Genomic DNA, 23,227 nt, shown 5'->3' with positions numbered 1-23,227 from the left:
GGCTCCCTCTCCTAGAAATGGAGCACTAGTGATCCATTTCTCTCCCAAACCACATCTCTGTACTTCCTACCTTCTTCAATATGGCTTCTTGTCTCCCTTTAGTTGTGGAGTTTGTTCTGTCAGTCTTCAGGTTAATTTCTGGGGTATTGAGAATGATTTGATATTTATCTTGTGTTCAAGGGCCAAGAAGAGGCTAGGGTCCTCTTACTATGCAACATCTAAGCTCCCCTCTTATTACTGATTTTCTTCTGCTTACTGGTGTCTCATTTGCCCTTCATTTTCTAGTTTCTTAAAGAGAAGCTTAGATGATTGATTTTAGATCTTTATTCTCATCTAACCTATGCATTCCATGCTATAAATTTCCCTCTAATCACTGCTTTCACCGCATCCTACAAATTTTGGTAAGTTGTTTCTCCTTTTCCTTTAGTTTGAAATATTTTAAAATTTCTTTTGAGATTTCTTTGTCCCATATGTTATTTAGAAATGTTGTTTAAGCTCCAGTGATATTGGATTTTGCAGCTACCTTTCTGCTGTTCTAGTTTAATTCTCTTGTGATCTATGGATTGAGATTGTATGATTTCCATTCTTATACAGTTGTTGGGTTTAATGGTCCAGAATGTGGTCTGTCTTGGTGAATGTGCTATGTGAACTTTAGAAGAATTTGTATTCTGTTGTTGGACTAAGTAATGTATAGGTATCCACCACATTCTGTTGATTGATTTTGTTATTGAGTTCAAGTATATCTTAGACTTTTGCCTGCTGAATCTGTCCATTTTTTAGAAATGGCTGTTAAAATCTTCAACTCTAATAGTGGATTTGTGTGTTAATTCTTGCAGTTCTATCAGGTTTTGTTTCATGTTCTCTTGTTAATTGCATACATTTTAAGATTGTTACCTCTTATTAGAGAATTGACCCCATCGTTATGTAATGTCCCTCATAATGGGTGATAACTTTTCTTGCTCTGAAGTATGTTATGTCTGAAATTAATATATCTACTTCTGCTTTCATTTCAATAGTGTTAGCCTGATAAATTTTTCTCCATCCACTTACTTTTACACTGTATTTATGTTTATATTTAAAGTGGATTTCTGGTACACAATATAAAGTGTTTTTTTAATCCTCTCTGGCATTGTGTCTTAATTGATCCATTTGGACCATTGACATTCAAAGTATTTATTCATATAGTTGGATTAGTATCTATTTGTTACTGTTTGCTATTTGTTTCCTTTGTTGTTCCTAGTTTTGTCTTCCACCCTTCTGCCTTGTTTAGTGTTATTAAGAATATTATATAAGTCCCTTTTCTTTCCTCTCTTAGCATATCATATCAATTATACTTTTTTGGCTTTTTAAAGTTGTTACTCTAGAGTTTGCAGTATACATTTATAACTAGACTACTTTGAAGTAACAGTAGACACCTTCAGGGGTGTGTGAGTGTGTTACTGTAAGAAAATGATCCAAATTTTCTCCTCCTGTTCCTTGTAATATTGTTATCATTCATTTTGCTTTTACATAAGCATACCTAAACATACATATGTATACATTTATTCTCAATGAGTGGATTGTCAGAGTCCTACATTAGGAAGGTCCTGGGCTTTTCCTTTTGCCCTGTGATGTTAACAAAATTGCAGCTTAATTTTTCAGATATTTATTCTAGATGAGACAATGGAGCTTTGAAAGCTCCGTTAACTCTTCTGGGTTTTCACATCTGTATATTCTTCACTATCATATTGTCTCCTTGATGTTGAGAGCTATTTAAAACCTTTGTTAAGTTGTTTTCTAAGGGAGAATTGGTATCTTTTACCTAGTTTTCGATTTCAAGAGGTGAAAATCTAAACAGCATTGGTTTTAAAGTTATATTTTCACTGATCATTTCTTTGCAATAGAAAGACAATTTTATGGTCAGCCCTCACCACAGATACGTGAGACACTGTCATGGGTCAGGTTTCAGATGCTGGCCTGTATCTCTTCATGATTTACAAGGAATAAGAGTGTATCTCAGGAACCATCCTCTCGAATTGAGGCATAAAAATACTGGCCCTGAAAGAGAATCTTATGGGAAAGAAGAGAAATTTTTCATAGGAAATTAGAGCCTAAAACTTTCAAACCACTTATGTCCTGATATCTACTTGGATTTGGGTGGTATAGATGTAACTGATTTTTTTTTTTTTGAAATGAACTTGATTGCAGCAGAGAACATTGATGGTCTTAGAAGATCTCTTCCCTTGTGCATGACATAGAATATGCTCTCGTGGTTTTTTTCCAGAAATTTAGAGAAAGAAAATTAACCTGGACATTCCTCCATCAAATGGATTCTTTAATTTGATCTCTGGAGTTTTCAAGTAAAGACAATATACTTAAGCTAGTCAGTGTTTTATTTGATAGGAATTAATCCTGTTAATATGGTTTTGCAGCAAAGGTGCGGTTTATTTTAACCCTCATTCTTAAAACCTAGAAATTTCAAGAATGTTAGAAAATACCACAGGAAATTATTGAAATTGAACTCAGAAAATGTTCATTGACCTGTATAATAAGCAATCAGAAATAAACAGGATTTTAATTTCTTCTCAATGTTCAAGCATGTAATTTTTAAATGCCATTTTAAAATCTTAGCTATTTGATAGCAATTGAGTTCTAATTGCTCAAAAATGTTCCAACACAGTTAATAAAGAAATTGGTGATTGCCTGAGGTAGATAGATATAATTTAAATCTATACAAATTAGTTATCATTGATCCAGTTGACATTTAGTGCATTTTTATTTTAATTCTCCTTGTTTATTAGCCAAAGGCAGTTTGCATAAATTTACATTCATGACTCATGATGTGCACCAATTGTTTTTTTTTTAAACAAATGACATTGATTAATATTGTCTAGGAATCTTTTCTGTTTTACATTTGTATATGCACATGTACTGGTATTTTTAAGGCAAAAATAGTATCTTGACAGTTAATCTTTCCAAAGATTATAAAGAAGTTGCTCTAAAAGCCGAACTCTGTATTTCGTGTAACATATGATTTTTAAAGAAATGTTCCTATCATTTGACATAATTGAGTTTTTTTGGTGTTCAATTTTAATTTCTTTATTCAGGAAGGTGCCTTTCTGTTGTTGATTTTGTTGTTGTTTTAACATTTATTCATCTTTGAGAGACAGAGAGAGACAGAGCATGAGCTGGAAAGGGGCAGAGAGAGGGAGACACAGAATCTGAAGCAGGTTCCAGGCTCTGAGCTGTCAGCACGGAGCCCGATGTGGGGCTCGAACTCACGAACTGCGAGATACTGACCTGAGCCGAGGTCGGTGGCTGAACGGACTGAGCCACCCACGTGCCCCGGTGCCTTTCTGTTTGTAATTCATTTGTCATACACTCATCACAAGTACATCTTGAAAAGTAGTTTAAAGCAACTTTTTCAATTGATGATAATTGAAGAGATGATGGGGGCGCCTGGGTGGCACAGTCGGTTAAACGTCCGACTTCAGCCAGGTCACGATCTCGCGGTCCGTGAGTTCGAGCCCCGCGTCAGGCTCTGGGCTGATGGCTCCGAGCCTGGAGCCTGTTTCCAATTCTGTGTCTCCCTCTCTCTCTGCCCCTCCCCCGTTCATGCTCTGTCTCTCTCTGTCCCAAAAATAAATAAAAAAAAAAAAAAAAACGTTGAAAAAAAAATTAAAAAAAAAAAAAAGAGATGATGAAGCCTAGTTTCTGTAGGTTGCATAATACAGTTTTCTAACTTTCCCCCTGCATCTCGTATAAAACACTGCAGGATTGATTTATCTCTGAAACTTAGGATAACACCTAAATGATGACCTCTAGACCCACAGGTTGAGGGTGTTAAGGGACTTTTAAAGCAAATGTAAGTCCCTCCTTCCGTCTGGGTAAGAGTTCTGACCACAAGGACTACTAGGTATAGAAGAGTGAATACAAAATGGCTTTGGAGTTTGAGAGAATAGACTTATATTCCTGTTTGTTCTTGACAGCTAGATGAAGTAGCCTTGATTTCTTAATATATAGCATGGGATCACAGTTGTTTCTGAGTAGGATGTTGTGACGATTGAGATAAAATGTAATGGCCAAAATTTTTCGTCTGAATGGAAAAACAGGCATATGAACTAGTAACTATAATGAAATAAGTAAACAATAGAATTAGAATTAAAACCAATGTACCATAGGAATAACTGTTATGACAATGGTCAATTTTTATACGGGGATAATTATTTTTATTTTACTGCAAAAATCACACAATGTGAGATGAGCAAATTTTTAAGTGTTCAATGCTGTATTTTTGACTATAGGCACGATGTTGTACAGTAGATCGCTAGAGCTTATTCATCTTGCTTAAACTGAAACTTGATACCCATTGATTACAAACTCCCCATTCTTACCCATTGATTACAAACTCCCCATTCTCCTGCCTCCCAGCCACTGGAAACCTCCATTATACTCTTTGATTCTGTGAATTTGACTACTTTCATTACCTCCTATAAGTGGAATCATGCAGCATTTGTCCTTCTAGATCTTGCTTCACTTAGCATATTGCCCCCAAGTTTCATTCATATTGTAACATGTGTCAGAATTTCTTCCTTGTTAAAGCCAAATAATATTACATTGTATGTATATACCACACTTAAAAACAAAATCTATTCATCTGTTTCCGCAAGTTGGCTATTATGAGTAGTATGACAATGAATGTGGGAGTGCTAACATCTTGTGGAGATACAGGCTTCAATTATTTTGGATAAATAACCTGAAGTGGGATTGTTGTATTACATGTAATTAACTTTCAAGAAGTTGGAAAGTGAATGAGGTGAGAAATGATGTTTTACTGGTAGAACTTGGTTATTTCTGATAATCACAAGTTCAGTATAACTGTGCCCCAGTTTGAATTTTATCTGAGATAGTTGGTTTGCATGTAGGAGTCAGGAATGTTCAGGTTTGATGTTAATTTGATGGAATTTTCACTTATTCTAGTATCTTCCCTCTGTATGTTCAAGATAATGTGCAAATATTACCTACATAAAACTAACTTTTCAGCCTGATGCATGCCTTAAGGACATTCTAAGCCTTAGGGTTGCCAAGACCTTTTTGTTTTTTTGTTTGTTTGTTTTATGCGAGATAGAGACAGAGAGAGAGAGAGAACACATGCGAGAGCATGCATGCAGGGGAGGAGCAGAGAGAGGGAAAGAGAATCCCAAACAGTGGAGCCAATGTGGGGCTCGAACTCACGAACCGTGAGGTCATGACCTGAGCCCAGATAGAGAGTCACACACTTAACCAACTGAGCCCTCCTGGTGCCCCAGTTTGGCCAAGGGATTTTAACAAGTTTTTTTCTTTGTAAAAAGATTAACTAGAAATTAGAAGAAAAACAAACTCATTTGTTGAACTTGCATTTCTCCAATGACAAATGTCATAATGACCCTCTGCTAAGAATGCACATACTAGAAGAGTTCGATGGTGGTTATTTTCCCCAGTAGTTTTCTATCACTTTCTGACAAACAATATTTAAACTTTGCTGATAGCTAACATGGTTTTAAAAATATGTTTAGAGACACGATTGGGCACTGATGTTTGAAATAAAAGGGGCTAAGATGGTATCTAAAGAAACATGAAGAAGAGAATGGTATTTGAGGAAGGAGAGTAGAAGTGATACAAATTAGTTAGCACAGATCAGTTTGATGCTCAAAACATTTTACTTTATTCCTGCTTGTTGATTAGCCAATGGCCATTTCCATACAATTAGAATCATGACTCATGATGTACGATTGCTTTTAAAAATGACATTGATTAATACTGATTTGAACATATTTCTTTTTTACAATGTAATCAGCATTTTTAGGATAAAACAGTATTTTGACTGTTATTTTTATAGGTTACTTCAAAAATCTGAACTTTATATTTTACCATAGTGCCGAATACATGGATTAGTATGAATAATATAGAGGCCAGACTCTTTCTGTAATGTACTTAAAGCTATGACATAATTTAAAGAACACATCATGTAAATAATAGCCAATTCACTTGGCTACTTGATCATTTCAACGTAAGTCTCAACCATTCTGGTGTTTTTCTTTTTTTTTTTTAAATTTTTTTTACATTTATTTATTTTTGAGAAACAGAGTGAGACAAAGCATGAGCGGGGGAGGGGCAGAGAGAGAAGGAGACACAGAATCTGAAGCAGGCTGCAGGCTCTGAGCAAGCAGTCAGCACAGAGCCTGACACGGGGCTTGAACCCACGAATGGTGAGATCATGACCTGAGCCGAAGTCGGGAGCTCAACCCACAGAGCCACCCAGGCGCCCCTGTTTTTCTTTTCTTAATACTGTTTGTGTAATGGGTTTAATACTGTGGCGCTGTGGTGACAGGAGAGGAGGTTATGTATGCAAAAGCGAGGGGAGACACATGAAGCATGGGTAGCATCACCATGACTACACAGAGGGACCCAAGAGGAAAATAGTGTAGGTTTTGCAGAGACCAGCACCTTGACCTCCATGATCAACTGAGTGGCTTTGCTTGCCTCTCTTTTACTTTTGTCAAGATCCTTTTTTTCTTTACAGAAAATAAACCAGATTCCATGTCTTCTACTTAAATTTTCATCATGCTTACCCTTAATCCAAACTCGGTTTTCATTTCCACCATCCTAAATTATCTGCTCCTACCTATCCCTTTGACCTCATCCCCACTTTGCCTTCTTGCTCACTGTGCATTAGCAAAACTGGCCTCTTTTTTTGTTCCTACAAAGATCCCAGGTTCGTTACCACCTTTCAGCTTTTATGTTAATGCACACCTCTGGGGTCCTTTTCCTTGGTTGTACATGGCTTGCTTCTTCTCATTTAGAGCTGTCAGGTTCTTAGAAGAGCTTTTCATGACCATCTCTTCAGACATAGCTACCCAGTAACTGTGAAATCTTCCTGTTTAATTACATGGACAGCAAATAGGGCTAATGGATATTTTCTTGATTCTTTGTTTATTAATAGATTGGATTTTTCTTTATTCACTAAAATGTGAGCTCTGTGAGAAGAATTTTGTTTCTGTCTTGTTCATCAATGTGACCCAGAACCTTAAATGGTATTTGGTACATAGGAGATACTCACTTTATATTTATTAAATGAATGAATTAATATTGGATGTATGAAAATATTTCTTTAAAGATTCATCACTTGGATCAGCCAAATTTAGAGAATAAGCCTATTAAGCCAAAGGTTACTACAATAATCCTAGTATAAGGTGATGAGAATCTGAAACATTGGTTCTTAATCCTTTAATAAACTAATAAAAACTAATGGTATTTCTTTATAAATTCACATAGATATATACAAAATAATGCATTCTTCCTGTGGATTCAGAGATTGTCATTTCCCCATAACTCCATGGACCATTGAATAAAAACTCTAGCTCACACACTCTACTTCATGTAGTGTGTGTGGAAAGTAAAAAAAAAAAATGATGTTAAAAAAATAGCATTAAGATTTTCAGATTACAATCTTGAGGGACAATGAGAAAGAAGAATGATGGCATTAAAATACTGAATTGAGAAATGTAAGTGATGTAACAGTTTTGGGTTTTGTGACCCACTGGCGATTAGAATTAGCTGTAATTTTGGTAGAAATCTGAACTTTGAATGCAGGTTTAGGTAGTAGAAAAATAATTGACAGAATTCTGGCCTTGTTGCTATTCAAAGGAGTTGGTATGTAGAGAAATGTACATTTAAGGTATGAGAAAAGAAAGAAACACAATTGAGGGAGTAAAAAGAACTCTGAAATGCAAGATGGAACTAGGACAATATATTACCACCAAAATGTCAGACTAGGGACGGAAACACTGTAAGTGTCTTTGTCGTGTCAGAACATGGGCATGTCAAGAGTGAAGTGAATGAGCTGGTTTCACGGACCAGTAGAACTGAAGGCAGTGTCCTAGAAGGGCTAGAAGACAAAAATATTTGGAATGTTTGAGAAGCAAGATGGTTCCAAGATGTTTGTGGATAATTGAGGGAAGGAAAAAATTGAAGATCTGTGTTGAGGGGGCCCAATTTAAAGCCAAGTAGAGTGAGTTTATTTGACAAATAAACCTGACAAGAATCAGGCATAGAGAAGGGAAAACAACTGGCCCAGAGAACAGAAATATTGATAGAAGCTTGATTCTAGTAACCTTTCTACTTTGAGCTTCTTTTCTCCTTTTGGTTGGCTTTAGTAGATGTCACGTATTGAATGAAAAATCAGCAGCTGGGAAGCTCCATGATACTGAGTACAGAAATATAGGAGCTTCAAACTGGGGAAAACAGGATGGCCTTAAATAAAGTAGATTTAGTATGGTACAAGATGGAAAATGATGTATGATCCTACAAGTTCTTTATATTGATATTGCTATGTAACAAATGAGGCAACAGTCTTCTAGAAACGATGGAGTAGGTAATTAAAATTAATTTGTGCTTAACAGTTTATGGAATCAAGCCCTTGGTCAGGCTCTGCCCTGACAACACTGAGCCTGCTTGGGATTCTCTCTCTCCTTCTCTATCTGCCCCTCTCCTCCCCCCACAGCTCTCTGTCTCTCTGTCTGTCTGTCTCTCTCTCTCAAAACAAATAAACTTTAAAAAATAAACTTTACCTAACTTAAAATAACATACAGAGCAAAATTATTGAACGAACCTTCTTGAAGGCCAAAGATATCTGATTGAAGTGAAGGACAGAGACCAACAGGCATGAATTTTGGGGTCTTTGATTCCCCCTTTGGACAGCAGTAAACAATTAGAAAATCATTTTAATTAGAGAATAGGTTTTTAAAAATGTGTTTGAAAGATGATATCCAGATGGCCAATAAACATTTAGCCTGGGATTCAAACTCCTCAGTCATCAGGGAAATTCAAATTTACATATGAAATGCTGATGTACTCCAGGAATAGCTAATATTAAAATTATAGTGTAATATCTTAGCAAAGTGACAGAAAAAACAGAATTCTCATTTTTGGTCTTTGTGACTGGGAGAAATATTTTATCTTTATTACTCAGTAGTTCTACTCTAGAAACACACCTAACAAAAATGTACACACATGACTACCATTACACATGAACATGAATGTTCATACACATTATTCATCGTATCAGTAAATGGATACAGTCATCCATAGTAGAATGGATGCAACCTGAATTTCTGCATGTTTATTCAATGGAATACTATGAAGTAATGAAAAGGGGAGTTGTAGACACATGAAACATAGATGGAACACAAATATAATATTGAATTAAAGAAGGCAGATCCAGAAATACATGATATATAATTACATGAATATAAATTTTGAAGTACAGGAAAATGTAGGGATGCATTTAGATTTGATAAAGTGTAAAGAAAAATATGAATGTAATTGTTATGAAAATCAGGAGGGTGGTTACCTGTGAGCAAGGTAGAGTAACATGTGGCCCAAGAGGAAGCATCTGGGTAGCAATACTGTTCTAAATTTGGACTGGAGAGTGGTTTCATAGGCACTTGCTTTATGGCACATAATTGATCTGTGACTTTTCATGCAGTTTTTACATGTGTGTTGCATTTATGATTAAGTTTTTTTAAAGAAAAGCTAGTTGAAAATGTAGCATCACATGTAAGAAAAATTAATAAAAGTTAACCTTTTTAAAAATATTTATTTTCACAGAGAGCATGAGCACAGGAGGGGCAGAGAGAAAGGGGAGAGAGAATCCCAAGCAGACTCTGTGCTGTCAGCATAGAGCCCAGTGCAGGGCTCAATGCCACAAACCGCGAGATTACGACCTGAGCTGAAATCAAGAGTTAGATGCTTAACCACTGAGCCACCCAGGCGCCCCAAAGAGAAGTTATCTTGAGGCACCAGCATCCTTTTGTCTTATGTTTAGTGAAAGCTTGATCTATTTCCAGAACTATTGAATAGAACCCGAGAAAAAGCAGAAATCATAGGGGTTATGAATGTCTCCATTTTACAGGTGAGAAAATGAGGTTTAACAGGTTTGAATATAAGCTCAATGTCACATAACTAGGTAGAACTCAGAATCAGATCTGCTGACTAGGAGTATGGATGTTTTTTAAGTCCGTTCATATATTTTTTGTTAAATTCCCCTTTGAACTATGAATTGACTTGAGTATTAAAAAACTTTAAAGCTATAAATAAACTTCCCCATCCTTGAAAGAATATTTATAACTCAAATTCATTCCCTGTTATAAATAAATTTATGTCTTAATAATGACTTTTAAAGATATACTCTGGGGGTAATTTTTCTCTGGAACTTTTTCCCATTAGAAGTTAATACATATTATGAAATATCTTCACCTGGTAAATCTCTTCAGAATGAATGGATGTGCAAACTGTCAAATGATGCACATGCATTAAATATGGGCTTTTAATTAAGTGGATGAGTTAATATTTTTGTCCACATGAAAGGACAATATTTTACATCTAACATTCATGAATGTATTACTTCTTGCAGTAATTAGCACTGATTTATTATATGATGGGAGGGTGTGTGCATGGCATGTGTGCATACATGGCATTTATTTTATAATTAAAGGATTTTCTACAGTACACATCGAAAGGCACATGAGTTAGAGATGGTTTTATAATTGTTCACATGTGAAACCAACAGAGAAGAATGAATCTATTAATACGTCTAATTCATTCAAAAATATTTATCCAGTGTCCAGTAATGCAAGTTTAAAAGCATTGTATTAGCAGTGTTTACAAGCTAATGATGTGATATTTGCATTCTGGAAATGAAGGTTCTGTAATAGTGCCAGTCTGTGATTTCATCCTGGTTCTCTGCACAAATCCTTGTTTCTTATTATTCCAAAGTCATCTTTATTGCATGTGTATTCATCTGTTAAGTAATAATCACAAACGCCAAAGCCATGGATAGGGGTAGAAATACACATCCAGTGGTGGTATTAATACTCTTGCTTTAAAGAACTATTTTCATCTGCCAAGTTTTGATTGTTCTGAATACTTGGATGTATTACTGCCTTTCATCATGCCAGAAAATGTAGAATTCTTCATTTCTTTGTTTTCCTTGGCTTTCACAACAACCCTTGAGATTCATTGTCAATCTGACTGGCATCTTTCATATATTATGGCACCTAGAATTAAGCATAATGCTTTCAGAATAGTATGTTTATTCAGTTTAGAATTTCACCTCATTCTAAATGGAGATCTCATAATTACATTGTTCAATAGTTTGTCACACTGTTCGGAGGAATACCTTAGCAAATTAAAGGGAAGACAAAAACCTTTTTCATTATTTAATGACACATTCTCTACTAATTCATCCTCATTATGAAATAAGAGAAAATTTTTCTTGTGAGATTTGTGATCAAAATCAAATCAACAGATATTGAACATTGGCTCATGCAAAAAACTGTGAGAAATGGAGAAGTACAAGATACATTGCCTTTAAAAGATTTATAGTTCGGTTAGATAAGGAGAAACATTAAGTAATATATGACACAGTATTTAATAATTCATGTTTATCCTAACATAGTTGTGAAAGCCTCATATTTCAGTATTTTTTTAAAATGCTCATGCACTCCAAATTATAAATAAATACAGATAGAAAGAAATAGGAAGTAAGCCAAGTTTCATGTTTTCTTAGTACGTCTATTGAACTGTCAGTTACTAAAATTATACCTACTTGATTAGTACTTTGAGATATAGAAACTGCCATTTTAGGGGTGCCTGGGTGGCGCAGTCGGTTAAGCGTCCGACTTCAGCCCAGGTCACGATCTCGCGGTCTGTGAGTTCAAGCCCCGCGTCGGGCTCTGGGCTGATGGCTCAGAGCCTGGAGCCTGCTTCCGATTCTGTGTCTCCCTCTCTCTCTGCCCCTCCCCCGTTCATGCTCTGTCTCTCTCTGTCTCAAAAATAAATAAACGTTAAAAAAAATTGAAGAAACTGCCATTTTATAATTTTTGTCTCTTCTGAGGGCCTTTCTGACTTATACAAATCTTAGACAAAGATTAAAGATTGTTTTCATTTCAAAAAAGGGAAAAGAGGGGTGCTTGGGTGGCTCAGTCGCCTAACGGTTCGACTTTGGCCTAGATCCCAGTCTCCAGGTTCATGGGTTTCAGCCCCGCATCAGGCCGTCTGCTGTCAGTTTGAAGCCCCTTCAGATCCTCTGTCTCCTTCTCTCTACCCCTCTACCCCTCCCTCAAAAATAAATATTTAAAAAAAAATGTTTAGGGGCGCCTGGGTGGCGCAGTCGGTTAAGCGTCCGACTTCAGCCAGGTCACGATCTCGCGGTCCGTGAGTTCGAGCCCCGCGTCGGGCTCTGGGCTGATGGCTCAGAGCGTGGAGCCTGTTTCCGATTCTGTGTCTCCCTCTCTCTCTGCCCCTCCCCCGTTCATGCTCTGTCTCTCTCTGTCCCAAAAATAAATAAACGTTGAAAAAAAAAATTAAAAAAAAAAAATGTTTAAAGCGAAAAGGTATTTCATATGTTCTCATAAATACATGTTAAATATTTCAAAAGGCAGACTATTGAATTTGAAACAACGGCTTGTTCACATAATTTTTAATTAAAATTTAATAAAAAGTTCATCTACTTCTAAGGGGTAGAAATCATTGATTTTCTTATTGATGATATATTCAATTTGTGATAATATACTGAATTTCATGCTTTTATAAATAGGAGATACTTAAAGTATACCAATAATTTTAAAACATAAGTATTTCTGGGGCACCTTGGTGGCTCAGTCGATTAAGCGTCTGACTTCGTCTTGGGTCATGATCTCATGGTTTGTGAGTTTGAGCCCCGCATCAGGCTCTGTGCTGACAGCTCAGAGCCTGGAGCCTGCTTCGGATTCTGTGTGTCCCTCTCTCTCTGCCCCTCCCCCCAACTCGAACTCTGTCTCTTTCTCAAAAAGTAAACAGTAAAAAATATTTTTAAAAACATAAGTACTTCTACTAGAATATTTATAAGTCCTTATTAAATGTACTTACATAAATATGTATTTATGAACAAAAATGACTACTCATCTTTCAAACTCTAGAAAGCAAGAAACTTGAAGTAAGCAATTATTGAAAACATAATTTCTAGAGCTCACATTCATGAATACTTTGAAATTAGACAATGTAAAACAAAACAATTCACAAATTAAGGTCCTAATTGGTTACAAATGACATTTCCTTCTGGGTAAAACATTTGATTCCATCATTTCCATGATAGAGAAATGAACGAGTTTTAATGTGCATTAAAGTCTGAAAGTAGGTCTCAAGAAAACAGAGAAGTCACGTCTCTAATTTGGCTTGAAATGTATTAGAATTTTTAGTTTTTCTCATATTAGTGTGTGAGAAATACATTTTTTTTTCAAATCGGCAAATATCTAAAGTAAATTTCTTTGATTTTAAACAAGAAAAACATCAGAGTAAAGCAAAACAAAAAACAAGAATGTACTTTTCTCTTGAACATGCAACTAGGAATGGAAGATATGTCTTAGTATAAAAGGGCTGCAGCATCAGTTTACCCTGTCTCAGGCAATTGAACAGGAATGCTCAGCCCAGAAACTTCCCTGCAGTCATTCAGCAAATAGTATTGATGGCCTGCCAAGTGTGTAGCACCTGATTTTGAGGCAGTAGAGGACCCTCAGAAATATAATACCCAGTCCCTTTCAATAGGAAGTGTCAATCTAGACTGGGCCTAAGTCATGACAGTGGATGAGAAATCACTGTACAAGAACCAATAATAAAACTAGACAGGAATATAAAGAATGTCTGCAAAGACTAGATGATAAGTGATACAGGAGGTATGTACTCTAGAAACTCCAAGAAGGAAAATATCATTCTTGGCTGGTTATGTATTATGATCTTATGCCAGCCGATTCTGGAACATTGGGCTAACACATATAAAGTTACTTGAAAGAATAGATGTCATTTATTTTTTTGTAGGCATAGAAGAATTTGATTAAAAACACAAATAGCTGATTTGATGTAATAATTAACAGGACTTAATCTTTGTGTTTTGTCAAATTACTGGGTTTCATTAAACGTGTAGAGTCACCCCTCTTATTGACACAGGTGAAATACAAGGAAGTTTTGTTTCTTAACCTTATCTTTACCACCTTGTTTGGATTACTCAATTACCTAGAATTCTGGAAATACCACTTTATTTTGTTGATCTCAGTTATCTCTTTGTTTTGGTATTAGCTTTTCAAATGTACTTAAAAAATAGTTGAGATGAGCTTATTAAGGTAGAAAAATCCACATGGGGCTAGATTTCTAAATAAAGATTGTAATTCTCATTTTGGGAGATTTCCCTAATAGAAGGGTAGATTGTAAATTGTTACATTAATCCTTACTTTCTTTCACATCCAAACTATATAGTTTTTCTTCTTTTAAAAGCCCAATTTTATATATCTACAGAGATAAGAGGGTTTTTTTAATTCCAAGTGATGTAAATACTCACCATCCATACCCTAGAGCTGAAATGTCTATATTTCATTATACATTTATTCTTACCCTTCCACAGAAGTTTACTCTCTTAAGCAAAGCTGCCAAAAATTCTGGCTAATTTCCTTAAAAATTCCTAAACCATTTTAACATTTGTTTAAAAAAGCACTAAAGAAATCTGCATCAGCATTTTCAGGACGTGAATGCTTTATAATTCTCTTTTTATCTCTTTTAGAACTTGTGTCACTTTGCCTTTAGTTTGGATGTTGAAGGATGCTGACCTTGGCTCATGATCAGACATAGACTAATAAAGCCTCTGTCAGACTTAGGAAATTAAAGAAATAGTACTGCTTGTAATAGACAAGTGGCTTCTGCATTTCAGGGAAGGTTAAAGTCAAACTGAACAGCCTTCAGAAGTTTAGACTAAATTAGGGATATGTGTCTTTCCTGCAGAGTATGTCAATCCTGGGCTGGAAAAAAGATACACTTAAGGCTTTTGTTCAGATACACTCTAGACACAATCATCATTCTTAGGACAAATTCTGCCTGCAAATATTTACACATTACATAATCTGATACTGTTTAGTTCACCTGCCCAGCCTTTATTTTTCCATGTGCAACATGAAGAAAAATCACTCAGGGCTTATTGAAAGTATTAAGTATATAGAACCATAAGAAAAGTAACCCTTTGAGGCTCCTGGGTGGCTCGATCAGTTGAGCGTCCAACTCTTGATTGGAGCTCAGGTCATGATCCCAGGGTTGGGGGATCAAGCCCCCACATTGGGCTCCACATTGAGCACGGAGCCTGCTTAAGATTGTGTGTGTGTGTGTGTGTGTGTGTGTGTGTGTGTGTCTGTGTGTCTCTCAAATTAAAAAAAAAAAAAAGAACCCCCTTTGTTCATTTATTAAACAGATGTTTGCAAAGTGCCTAGTGGAAATACAATGATTAAAAAAGGCATGGTATCAGTCATCAAGGATAGGACTATTAGATGAGGAAGTAAAGTCAATTGACGGATCAATGGATAAAGAAAATGTTGCATACACATAGAATGGAATATTATTTGGTCTTAAAAAGGGGAAATTCTGCCATATATAATACCATGAATAAACCTGGAAGACACATAGAGCTTTTACTTATAGGAACTATCTTAAATAAGTCAAATTTAAAGAAGCAGAGAATAGAATGTTTGTTACAAGGGCCTAGGAGGAGGGTTATCTGGGGAGTTGCTGTTCTGTGATTTTAAAACTGCAGTTGTACAAGTAGAGTAAGTTCTAGAGGTCTGCTGTACAATATAGTGCCTATAGTTAACATAATGAACACTTAAAAAATTAAAGAGGCTAGATCTGCTTTTAAGTTTTCTTACCGCATACACTACACAAAGGGCAGGAGAAAACTTTTGGAGGTGATATGTTTATTACCTTAACTCTGGTGATAGTTTCACAGGTGTATGCGTATGTTCGAATTCATCAAATTGTATGTGTTAAGTATGCAGTTTTTATGTATTATACCTCAGTAAAACTGTTAAAAATGAAACAAAAAAAAAAGATAGATAAGGAAGTAGCCTAGATAGAATGAGGAAACAAAAGAGAATTGCTTAAGGGCATTCAAGTATTTAATTATGGGTGCTCACAGAGGAAAAGAGAGACCTAGGTTACTTCCATATTCTTTAATAGCTTTATTGGAATATAAAAAATACATACCATAAAATACACTAAATACCACAATAAAATTAGGTTGTAGTACAATGTGCCACATTTCCATCATTTACAAAAGAAACTTCCTGCCCATTTCCATTCACTCTCATTCCCACCTCCAGTCACAGGCAGTTGCTAATCTACTTCCTGTCCCCATAGATTTTCCTTTTATGGATATTTCATATAAATGGAATCATACAATATGTGGTCTTTGTGTCTGGCTGCTTTGATTCAGTATGATGTTTGTGAGGTTCATCCTTGTAGCATGGATCAGCACTTTATTCCTTTCTGTTGCCAAATCATATTTCATTGTCTGGGTCTTCATTTTTTAATGTATCTTACAAATTTAAAGAAATGAAGAAATGTGGGGCACCTGGATGGCTCAGTCAATTCAGCGTCCAACTCTTGGTTTTGGCTCAGATGATGATATCACAGTCCTGAGCCTGAGCCCCACATCAGGATCTGGATTGGGCATGGAGCCTTCAAAGATCCTCTTTCCCTTTCCCTCTGCCCCTCATCTGCTTGTGCTTTCTCTCTCTCTTAAAAAAAAAAAAAAGTCATAAAATGGTTACCAAAACCATTGTATAATTTAAATTCTTAGTTATAAGAAATTAATATCTTTGCAAAGAAAGATGAAAATTTAGGGGTGCCTGGGTGGCTCAATCTATTGAGTGTCCAACTGTTGATTTTGGCTCAGGTCATGATCTAGCAATTTTGAGGTTCAAGCCTGGCATCTGGTTCTGTGCTGACAGCACAGAGCCTGCTTGAGATTCTCTCTGTCTGCCCCTCCCCCACTCATTTTTCTCATGAAATCATAAAAAACACATGAAAGATGTAAACTTATATGCCTATATTAATAAATATACTTTCTTACATCAAAAGTCTAAACTTAAGGCCTAACCCTCCCATCTCTTGAACGCATATTATTATACTTGATTAGTAGTTAACATTTATCCAGTGATTACTGAAAAACTATAACTCATATAAATGCTTTAAAGAGTTGATGTCTCTTAATCTTCACAGCAATCCTGTAGGAAAGCTTACGCTGACTCTGAAATCAGACTCCCTCAGTATCAGTGCCAGTCACTGACCTAGTGTGTGATTTGAGCAAGAAACTTTAGTATCAGTGCTTTGGTATCCACTATTAAAAAAATGGGAATAAAAATAGGATATAAGAATGGGTTTATTATGAAGGTCAAATTCCATAAGAATCAAGGTCAAAATCCATAAGAATTCTTGGCACATTGTATAACTATAGTGTCAGCTACTATTAATAGAAAAGGAAATCACAGCTCAAGAGTGTTCAGGAACTTTTGTTGGGTAAACACTATGGCTGGGATTCAAACAGGCAGTAGCCCCCCAGACACCAACAACCTCCCGTGTGAAGGAGGAAAACCTAGAGCCCAGATGGTGGATATGGGATTTAAATCCATTACTTCTTTTTCCTGAAGCTGGAAAATAAGCCATTTTTAAACTATTGAATATGTACAGCATAATGAGCATTGAGTCCAAGAGGTTACTGACAGAATAATCTTATGTCCTTAAATTTGGTGGGGCCTGGGTTAACAGTATTAGATTTTGGTTATTCTGTTGAGGTTATTTAAAGCTGCTGCATACTAAGAGAACTTTAATCTGTGGAAGTAATTTAACAGAGTTTTACTTAAGGAATGATAAATGTTGAAGGGCGCCTGGGTGGCTCGGTCGGTTAAGCGTCCGACTTCAGCTCAGGTCATGATCTCACGGTCCGTGAGTTTGAGCCCCGCGTCGGGCTCTGTGCTAACAGCTCAGAGCCTGGAGCCTGCTTCTGATTCTGTGTCTCCCTCTCTCTCTGACCCTCCCCCACTCATGCTCTGTCTCTCTCTGTCTCAAAAATAAATAAACGTTAAAAAAAATAAAAAAAAAAAAGAAATGATAAATGTTGAAATACCTAGTGGTACTGAATGCTTCTGCACTAGATTGTTACCTACAACTTTAACTGATTCCAGGTATCTTTTATGACCATTACAGTTTGCTCTGAATCCCCAGAGTAATGTCACATAATTATTATTATGAAATATTTTATGAATGAGCATATAGTCATTAATCTGTGCATACTGAACAAAGGAAGATTCATGTCTATACTAGTAATCCCTCTTCCAAGGAAGAGTACTCTACTGTGTACAGATCAGTGAAGGAGTTATTAAATGGCTTTGTCCTATTGTGTTTCTTTGCAAAGTGGATAGTGCAATTATTTTAAGGATATTTTTAGGTCCAGTTTTAGTGGAGATATTTGGCATGATGATGCCAGTCACTAATTTAGTTTTTAAAAGTTAATAACCTTTATTCTTTAAATAAATTTTAAGTGCACAGAAAAATTGATCAGAAAATAAAGTTCTCATCTACACCCTGTTGCCTCACATACATATTTTATTATTCAACTATGTCTCTGAAACTGATAAAAAATAGATATATTCTAAATTACTCTTTTTAAAAGTGTAATTATATCCGTGGACTTCTTGTGATTTTGCTGTATCTGTACACATTCCTGAATTTTAAAGGTTGATTATTTCTTGAACAATATGATTATTTCAGGATCCTGAATTGGTAACTTATAAGCCCTTAGTTGATGCCTACTTCAATTTACCTACTTCAGTTAAAACTCCGATTAAAACAAATTCTGCCACATCTTCAAATTGAAGTTAAACTTTCAGTTCGTCTTCTGTTGAAAGTTCTGACGTCATTCTAAAATAAAAGGTTCTTGCAATTTTTTAAGTTTTGCAAAAGGATGCTGAATTCATCTGTTGAAAAGGAAGACCTAAAATTTATGACTTTTCAGAGAGAGTTTAACCCTTTATTATATCAAGATACATCCTTCCCTTGTACAGTAAGAAATTGTGGAAACAAAAAAGGATTTTATTTTTTTGTCTTCTGTACTATATTTTGCTTGCAAGGGCAAGTCTTTTTTAGGACATTTTGACCAAATTGCCATGGTAATTATGAGTGAAATGCAAAAACTGGTTTCAAATGCTTTTTTATAATTAAACAAATTTGGGAGAAAGTGAAAAAATGTATGTTAATCATGGGCAAATCAATATCTGGTAAAAATGAGTTGTATCTAAGAAAAATTCTAGAAGAATTAAAAGAAAGGCCTGGAGGCTGCTTTGCATTCTCTGTCTCCCCCTCTCTCTCTCTGCCCCTCCCTGCTTGTGCTCCAAATAAACATTAAAAATTTAAATATCAGTAGGGCTAAATAAATATGCCGTGCATCTTAATCGAAGGGCAAACATGTAAGGGCAAAACAGAATGCTTCAATTTTATTTATTTCTTTAATATATTTGACCTGTAACCTTGAATTTCAGGTGCACAGTGTGTTACTTGATACATTTATATTTATAATATTACCTTTGTAGCCATATGTATCACATTACAAAGTTGTAGTGCAATATTGTTTGTTGTCTTTATTTATCACACAGTACATTAGATTACTGTGGTTTATTTACCACTTGTTTCCAATTTGTACCCTTAAACAAATGTCTTCCCTCCCCATTTCCCATTCTCTGTTAACCCTGGCAACTACCAGCTTGTTCTGTTTTTTATGGGTTCGTCTTTTTTTTTTTTTTTTTAGATGCCACATGTAAGTGATGTCCTACAGTACTTTTCTCTTTCTGACTTAGCTCGCTCAGCATAATGTACTCAGGATCCTTCCATGTTGTTGCAAATGGCAGGATATCCTCCTTTCTTATGGATGCATAATACTCTATTGTGTATAGATATCCCATTTTTATTATCCATTAAGGGACATTTAGATTGTTTCCATATCTTGGCTGTTGTGAAAACTGTTGCAGTAAAAATGAGGGTATAGATATCTCTTCACAGTAGCATATTTAAATTTTAAACCAAGAAGAGAAATATTGATCTACCCAACAGAAAGACAAATACCATCTGATTTCACTCATTTATGGAATATAACAAACAGAACAGATGAACATAGGGAAAGGAAGAAAAAAACGGAGATAAATGATAAAAGACTATTGATTATAGAGAACAAACTGAGGGTTGCTGGAGGGGAAGTAGGCAGGGGATGGGCTAAATGGGTGATGGGTATTAAAGAGGGCACCTGTGATGAGCACTGGGTGTTACATGTTACTGATGAATCACTAAATTTGACTCCTGAAACCAATGTTACACTACATGTTAAGTAACTAGAATTTGAATAAAAACTTGAAACAAACCCAGAAAACACAAAGAGCAATATAAAAATGAAAGAAAGTGTAAAAGTAAAGGACAAAGTCAAACAAAAAAAAAAGGAATAGTATAAATAAATATGTTCTAAAATTTGTAATATAAATGTAAATCCTTTAAAGCCATTGATTCAAAGGCAGAATCAATAGAATAAATACTTAATGTAAAAAAATCACAGAAAACTTGCACATTTTTTAAAATGAGAAAAGGTCATGGGTTACTTCCATAGCTTGGCTATTATAGACACTGCTGGGTGAAACAGATAAAGGAAATTAAGAGTAAACTTAATGTGATCAGCACTGAGCAATGTATAGAATTGTTGAATCACTGTATTATAAAATAATATACTGCATATTAATTATACTTCAATATATAAAAGAAAATATAAGGGTAGAAATCAAATAATGACTAACATTAATACAGAAAATTACCATAATCAGACATTATACTTTTAAAAGGTTAATAAAATAGACCATTGGTAACATAGTCAAAACAAAAAGAGGATGTAAATAAAATGCAAAGTGAGATAAAGAATTTGTATGCAACAAATAATTGAGAAAATAACATAACTGCATGTGCAAATACAGTTGAAGATGTGAAGTATATCATCTAGAAAAATATAAAATGTTTAAATTGGTGCAAAGAGAAACAGAGAAGAACTTCACTAGGTAAATAAAAATCAAACCAATTGATTCTTTGGGAAGTTGATAAACCCACTTCTTTGAAAACGCTCCAGGATTAGATGGTTTTACATGTGAGTCCTACCAAATGGTCAAGGATCTTTTATTTTTTTTCCTTTCTCATGGACGAGAATACAAAAACAGGAGCACTTGTGCCTATGTTGTTTTATGAAGATAATATAATGTTGATTACAAAATCACGTAGAAGAATTTCCCTTTCTCTTAAATAGATGACAATATCCAAAATATTAAATCTAATACCTTATTAAAATAATACAACATGGGACACCTGGGTGCCTGAGTCAGTTGAGCATCTGACTCTTGATTATGGTTCAGGTCATGATCCCAAGGTTATGGGATCAAGCCCCAAGTGGGGTTCCATGCTGTGTGTGGAGCCTGCTTAAGATTCTGTTTCCCCCCACCTGCCCTTCTCCTCTACTCACGCTCTCTATCTAAAATACATAATAATCATTATCATCATCATCAAGTAAGGTTATCCAAGAAATGCAAAAATGTCCCCAATTCAGAAAATCTATCAATATTGTTTTCCACATAAGTCGATTAAAGAAGGATTTATACAATTATCTTAAACAGTATAGAATAAATATTTGATACAGCTCTTTATCAATTTAAAATAGAAAATTCTATTAAGCCAAGAATATAAAGGAACTTCCTTATCTTGGTAAATTTGTGTTCTAACCCTACAGCAAATATAACACTTATTGTAGTAACTGAAATGTGTTCTTTTTATGATTTGGAACAAACCAAGTATATTTATTATCACTACTGCATTTTAATCTAGGATAGGAAGACCTAGCCAGTATTAGAGAAGGAAACCAGAAATAGGATTGGAATACAGAACAATAAAATAGACACTTTTTTTGTAGATAAATGACTTACCTAGAAAAACTGGCAGACTCCACACAAACTATCAGAATTAAGAATTTTTAAAATGTTCACCTGCTATGTTGCTGATAACAAGATTATTCCATAAAAATGATGAGAAATAACCAATTAGAATATTTAATAAAAGAATATATTGTCATTTTTTTTAAACATTTATTTATTTTTGAGACAGAGACAAACATGAACGGGGGAGGGTCAGAGAGGGAGACACAGGATCCGAAACAGGCTTCAGGCTCTGAGCTATCAGCACAGAGCCCGACGCAGGGCTCCAACTCACCGCGAGATCATGACCTGAGCCGAAGTCGGATGTTTAACCGACTGAGCCACCCAGGTGCCCCAGAACACATTGTCATTAATAATACAGGGATTAGTTTAAGAAAAATAGCTCTTTATAGCTGAAGTTTAAAACTAACAGAACACAAAATATTCCATGCTCTTGATTGAGATGAAAAAATATTGTAAAGATACCCATTTTCCCCAAATTCATTCAAAAATTTAATAATATACCCATCAAAATTATAGTATAATGTTTAAGGAAGTTGCTGAACTCATTTTTTTACCTTAAAAAAGTGTATGGATAAGTGAAAATTCAGGAATAACTAGGCCAATCTTTAAAAATAAGAGTAAAGATGGAGGACTAACCATGCCAGATATTAAGATAAAAAACAAAGTCATAGAAATAGAGTGCGCTGTCAAAGCAAGAAAAAATTCAAATGAAACACCAAAGTATGTTCAGAAACAGACGTGGATAGGAGTTTCATACATGTGTCACACACATCGATGGGGAAAATGGATTGTTTCAAAGATGGTGGTGGGCCAAAGAGATCCCTATATGGAGTAAATAAAACTGGATTAGGCTCTTTCCATAATTTGGCTATTGTTGAGAAAGCATAAGAGACTGTTAAAAACTGAGAACAAACTGAGGGTTGATGGGGGGTGGGAGGGAGGGGCGGGTGGGTGATGGGTATTGAGGAGGGCACCTTTTGGGATGAGCACTGGGTGTTGTATGGAAACCAATTTGTCAATAAACTTCATATAAAAAAAAAAAAAAAAAAAAAAAAAAAAAAATAAAACTGGATTATTATCTACCACCACAGCGAGAGGTGTATTCTAACTAGAGTACAGGCCAAAATTTGAATGGTACAACAATAATGTTAATAGAAAAGGCATCAGGGTATGATTGAGAGGTAAGGACTCCTTAAAATTTCAAGACTACAGGGCACCTGGGTGGCTCAGTCAGTTGTGACTGAGAACCTGCCTTCAGCTCAGGTTCTGATCTCACAGTTTGTGAGCTCAAGCCCCACATCACGCTCTGTGCTGACAGCTCAGAGCCTGGAGCCTGCTTCGGATTC

This window comes from Lynx canadensis, chromosome X (assembly GCF_007474595.2).
Source record: "Lynx canadensis isolate LIC74 chromosome X, mLynCan4.pri.v2, whole genome shotgun sequence".
NCBI classification, from domain to species: domain Eukaryota; kingdom Metazoa; phylum Chordata; class Mammalia; order Carnivora; family Felidae; genus Lynx; species Lynx canadensis.
This window is presented reverse-complemented; position numbering follows the sequence as displayed.